The sequence below is a fragment of the Anarrhichthys ocellatus genome, unplaced genomic scaffold, assembly GCF_004355925.1.
Source record: "Anarrhichthys ocellatus isolate YVR2014 unplaced genomic scaffold, GSC_Weel_1.0 scaffold35, whole genome shotgun sequence".
Lineage (NCBI taxonomy): Eukaryota > Metazoa > Chordata > Actinopteri > Perciformes > Anarhichadidae > Anarrhichthys > Anarrhichthys ocellatus.
In genome coordinates, this window is record NW_022280065.1 from 3,195,615 (window position 1) to 3,202,105 (window position 6,491).

Consider the following 6,491-nt stretch of genomic DNA (forward strand, 5'->3'; position numbering starts at 1 on the left):
TCTCTCATTTAACCCTGTGGCGACTGTGCAGAGGTCAAAATCTGCAAGTGACTCTGTGTGTGTCTGTGTGATTTTAATTGCTTGTGGGTCTCATACAGGAACAGGAAGCTGATGTCGGGGCAATGTCTTTAACCTTGAGACACAATGTGTGTACATGTATATGTGAATGAGAATCATTTGTTTTATTATATGTAATCATTTTTAATTTGCTGTATCATGCAGTTCAATGTTTTGGTAAAAAAAGTATTATGGTTTTAAATATGGTAATTGAAGCTTTACTAGATACTATATGTTTAACTGAATGTATCAATATACAACCCTGATGTGATAATCGTGACATGTTGCTACTGTTGATGATACAGCTGCTCTACAATTTTAATTGGCCAATCAGTGAGCTTCCACATTAAGCAAAATAACCAAAATGAAAACAAAATGCTAATTGGCTTGTGAGCACAACACGGCATAGAAAATGTACAGTATGTACAGTACATGAGTTACAAAACAAATTACGAGTTGCTGCCACCATGTGTGCACAAATTGATTAAAGAAAACTTTCAATATAATCAAGTGTTTCCATGTTTTCCTGAAGGGGAATTGGGGTTTTAATCAATTAGACTGTATAAAAGAAAAGGAGAACAGTACAACAACAGAGACTACAGCCATTCCCCGTCATAGTGTGCCTTGATTTAATTTAATTTCTTTACACTGAACAGCTTGTTTTCACAAACAAAATTTGGCTGAGAGTCAACATCTTTCAAATACAGTATGTAAAACCAGTTGTCCCTGTGTTTTCTGTCTCACTTGTTGTTGCTGCACATTAATGCGAGTCTCTTTTTCTTTCACTCTATGTTGTTATCATTAACAAGACGAAGAGTCGACAGCCATAGCAGTACCAACATGCTGACGTTTCGCAGGTGAAATGCTTAGCATGTTAACCATTTTAGTTTAGTGTGTTAGCATACATTGGAATTAAATCCTATCATCTTTATTCAGATATTTATCTCTAAATCTTGAATCCATTATGCACAGTTTACCAACGTTAACCCACCCAGCTGGTTTCATCATACAACAACACCCCACTAGCTTTAGCTCCAGAGTTGATTTAGCATGACGAACCATCACAAATGCACTCACCAATGATACGTATTAAAGAGGGTCGCATAACACAGTAACTGAGATCCCTATTGGCCACATGTAGGATCCCATTGACTGTGATTGTCTACCATCTGCCAGTATTCACCTCTAAAGACAAATGACCCTCTAATAAAACAGGTATCTGGTCATCGATATCTTTAGTAGCAATAGAAGGAAATCCCCTAATGTACTAAAGATATTGATCTTCTTATAATGCCTTTGGTCCACTAATGATACTAATTCTAATATTCACTGGACCTGAAAAAAAGTCTTCCTAGATATAATAGCCACTGTCGATGTGTGTGTATGTGTTTGTGTTTGTTTCATTCAAACATCCATGAATTCCATACTAGCATTATTTCACTTTGTGTTATACTCCACACCGCATTACAACCGCCTAAACCAGTATGGATCCGATGCAGTTGGGTTTAATGGAAGAGGAAATACATTGAAGACATTAGAAATGTTGTGAACACAAAGCTGTGGTGTCCCTACACATTACTTGTTGAAATCTACAGCTCAAGAGTTCACTTCATCTTTCAATTGTAACATCTTGAAAGCAGAATGGTTCGATTGTAACAAGTAAGCCTTGAATGTGTCTGAAACAAATATCCCCTTGCTAGTGGTGTGGTTTCAGGGAGCAATGTTTGTCAGTGGTCCAAATGTCTCAACAACCATATGACGGATGTCCCTGAAATTTTGTACAGACATTCAGCAAATTGACAATTGTGATTTTGATTGAAATCTCCCAAATTTGAAATCAGGCACAGATACTTGTCACAAATGTCATCCTCAAGATGAATTGTAATCACTTTGGTGATATCCTTCAGAGCCATCATCAAGTCAAACATTTAATTTATTTGTCCCATCAGCCTCATTTGGTCTTTCTGTTGCGGGCTAATTAGCAAATGGTAGCACACTAACATGCTAAACTAAGATGGTGAACACAGTAAGCATTATACATTTTAACTCCAACTCACATCGCTGCAGTATATGTGTGTGTCCGGTGTGTTGTTGACACGGACCACCCTTTAAAAATAAAGGTTAAATGAATAAATTAATTTGTTGTTATATGTCATGTCATTGTAAGGTGATTCTAACATGATTTAATTATTGGACCCCAAGAAGAATAGCTGTTGTATCACTATAATCAGAAACAAACAAACAAAATCACTGTATTTCCAAACAAAATAGACTTTGTCTGTATGCATAACACAGACTGAAGAAAGAAAAAGAAACAGACAGAGAATGAGAAGAAAAGCCACAGATAGAGAATATTTTATTTATTGCTTCAAAGCATTTAAATATGCAAATTCCTGTTTCCCATGATGTCTGACCTTCTAGCCTTCAGCAGGCGACAGGTATAAATAGTTCATACATTGTCCCTTATGTAGTTTTCATCTTCAATCATTCATAAAGCAGGGCTGTGAAGTTTAAACCTACACATTGAGCACAGTGAGTCCTATATTTTGGACCTGTTACAGCAAATAATCTGTACTGAGATGAGTTTTGCTTTACTTTTTTACGATTTTGTCCCAAAGCAATCTTTTGTTTTGCTGTTTGTGATTGTTCTGGGGTTTTTTACAGACTGTTTCCTGTTTTATTTTGTAAGTTCACTCTCCCCACGTGTCATGTCTTTATACTATTATACTTCTTGCCTTTGTGATTGTCTGCCCCGGCCCTGTGAGTTTCACCTGGTCCTCATCAGCTCTGCTCTCACCCTTCCCTCGTTATCGCTCCCCTTTCCTTGTGCATTTAGTCTTCGTGCCCCCTTGTCTTTTGTTTGTCTTCGTCGCTACATGGAGCTTTTGTTAACTGTTTTGCCTACCTGCTTGCTACCTACCTGCCTCTCATATTGTCAGCCCGTTTTGTTATTAAAGTGTCTTCCCCAAATCTGCATTTGGTTGCTTCCTGCCTGTGCTGCTTCAGCAGCCGTAACGCTAAGATGTTCATTCACACCTGTAAGATCCCCTGTGGTTAAAGACTGAAAGCTTGTCCCACAGTGCAATGGCTTTCAGATGCTCTCAGGTGATTTGTCTCATATCACATGCTGAGGTGTAAAGGAGTGGGGAAAGGGCATGTCCTGCGTGGTCTGCCCAGTCTGCTATGGGAAAGCTTGTAGTACAGCTCGTGGGAGCCCCTGTAAGTCTTGAGCTTTATTGTATTTTGTATTGTCTTCAACAGATGAGGATTTCTCAGTGGATCCTGTGGATTAAATTCTGCAGCTTCTAAAACTCTTTCAAAGCTCACTTGAGTTTAAAAGTACTTTGCAGCAAAATTCACATAGTCAACTATGATGTGTTTAATAACAACCTCAAATCTTATTGTCAGAAACACAAAGAAAATCATGCCAAAAATGAAAAGAGATGCTGTGAGAACCCTGATGCTTGAAGTTTTGAAAAGCTTGCCTCAATAAACTTTGAGACTGTTGTTATTATTATTATATTATTATGTTATTATTTAGATTGGGTACAATTTAATTCTATATTTAAGGTCATCTTATTGGTTTGAGAAAACAATTAGTATCTCATTGATAGAGAGTATTACAATGTACACAAGGACAAGGGCACAGATTTATTTAGTTGTAATTATTTTGACAGACGCATGTTATCGCTGCAAATGTGTATTAGCATAATTTAGGATCTTCAGGTAAAGCATTGATAATTATTCAGTTCAAAGTAAAAATGAGCAACTGAGTGATAAAAAAACTTACAGAGCTGGTTAGTAATTTGTGCAACTGCTGTTCCACTTTCCAACCCCTGGACATGTTTACCAACCCAAAAATGAAAGATCTGTATGTATATTCTTTTTTTAAAATTATGTCTAAAAATATCACAGTATCGGTGTATTAGGGCCGCTGAGGACAAATTTCAGTGCCTCTGCAAATGGATGAATATTGATATAAGCTTAGAGAGTTATATACGGTTCACTAATCTGATTGGGAACATATAGAGGGCGTCTTACACACACACACATGCACACAAATGAAGCGTACACAAGCAAATGAAATTTCATTTTAAGCAGTGGAGTTACATTCACATATACAAACACACATTTAGTTATCGTTAGTGTAGTGTTTGCACAAACACACTCTTAAAACACACATGGTCTGAGGGGACTGTGCTGCAACTGAATATCATCACTCATCAGAGCAAAAACTGTTTTAGTAATTACCCAAAATACTCCCACTGTTAAGCGAAAACTTATACATTATAAATAAAGAAATAATAAATTGCATAATAAAGAAAACTATACTCACTGCTGCTGTTATATCTGTTATTTCTATCTTGCATAATGCACCCAAAAACTCGTGAGATCAGTGATTGTGTCCGTTTTCCAACTTAAACAGTTTACTCATTACCAACGAAGCTGGGTAAAAGTACTTGTGTATAGTGCAGTGACCGCATACTGAGAGGAGGGAAAGAGAGAGAGTAGGGGATGAGAGGAGAAAAGACAGACAGAGAAAGAGACGCAGATAATGAGACAGAGATGGAGAAAAGATGGTGGAAGTCAGAGAGGCAGTGAGGAGGAAAGAAGTGTCAGGAGGGGCTGACGAAACTCAACCTGAGCTCTAAATGGCTCCTTAACAAGAGGCTGAGACAGCAAAATGAAATTATACACATACACTCAGAGTCCAACACACACACACACATATACACACACAGGTACACACAGACATTCACAGGAGTACCAAGCGCTCACGCTTTTGCACGTGGACTAACAGGCAAATTCACTTGTTCGTGATACATATTTTGTTGCACTCACACAAACACACATTTGTTTATTGCCCTCATGCATTAATTAAATTGCTACTAACAGGTTTCATGCAAACAGGTACATCCCTACTTGGATATTGCACTCACACATTTGCATTTAAGACATTCGCACTCACAAACACACAAGCATACACACACTGCATTATATCTATGGTCAAAAGGAGTTGATATGCATTGCACACACAAGTGCACGTATAACCCCCCAAACACACATTTAGCTTCACACACGGTGATAGGTCTTTTAAAGGGGTGTTTCACACCTCATCGCATTTCAATTAGTAGGTAAGACACACACACACACACACACACACACACACACACACACACACACAGCTTGACAGTCTGTCCGTTGGGTGAAGAAGATTCATTTGGATTCTCATCTCTTCTCCTACCACTTCCCTTCTGTATGTGCCCTTTCTTTTCTCTCTCCCTCTTTCTCTACTTATCTCCCCTCTGTATATTCACTTTGCTCTCTTTCTCTCTCTCTCTCTGTCTCTCTCTCTACATCACTGTGAGTGACAGTGGTTTGACCTCCGGGGTTGTCAGGGGAGGCTGTAGCACAGACGTCCTGAATAGTGGAATCTTTCCCTGGGTGCAAGACTGCTGAGGTCTGTAGGATGTTGAAATCCTGCAGCCACCTTTCCTACCAGGGACACAGTTTACATACAATACTGTCACCACATGTGAGTGGTTTGCAAGATAGTTTGTCTGTAGAGTTGCATAGTAACTCACTCCATTCACACATTTTCTTTTGTTTATCCGGGGCCGGGTCACGGTGGCAGTAGGCCAAGGAAGGTAGATCAGACGTACCTCTCCCTAGCAACATTTTCCAGCTCCTCTTGAGGGATCCTGAGGTGTTCCCAGGCCAGCATATTCTGGGTCAACCACGGTGCCTTTTACCAGTTGAATGTGCCCAGAAAACCTCGAAAGGTGTCGCTTTCAGGAGGCATCCTGATTAGATCCCTGAACCACCTCAGCTGGCCCCTTTCTACGTGAAGGAGCAGCAGCTCTACTGCTCCCTCTGGATGTTTGCAATCTCTAAGGCTGAATCCAGCCACCCTACGCAAAAAACTCATTTCAGCCGCTTGTTTCCGAAATCTCATTCTTCATCATCATCTCAATGTAAAGTCTTTGGGACAAGCTGACAGGCTCGGACCAAGAGACACTAATGCACATCTGCAGTGGGCTGGACAACACCAGCACAGCAGTCAAAGAGCCATTTTTACTGAAATGACTGGGCAGCCCTTATCCAGTTTTCGTAATACATCCATTGTAATGTGATGGATGGTTACAACAGATAATTTGGGTACACATTTTTACCATTTTCTGATCCAAATAAGTTTGTCCAACCAGTGGATTTATTGAAAATGTGTCTGACTACTGTCTGACTTCTTTATCGTGATGTAAAGTGATGTTGCCACAAGCAATTATGTTCAAAACCATGGAAATAAGCCTCAAGTTGTAATAAACCAGAGTTCTGCTCCTCTGTTCCTTGCCTGTGATGTTCATCTTCAGTCTGACTTTATTAGGAATGTAATATATCACAAAGCACTTGGGGGTGGGGGGGGGGGGGGGGGGGGG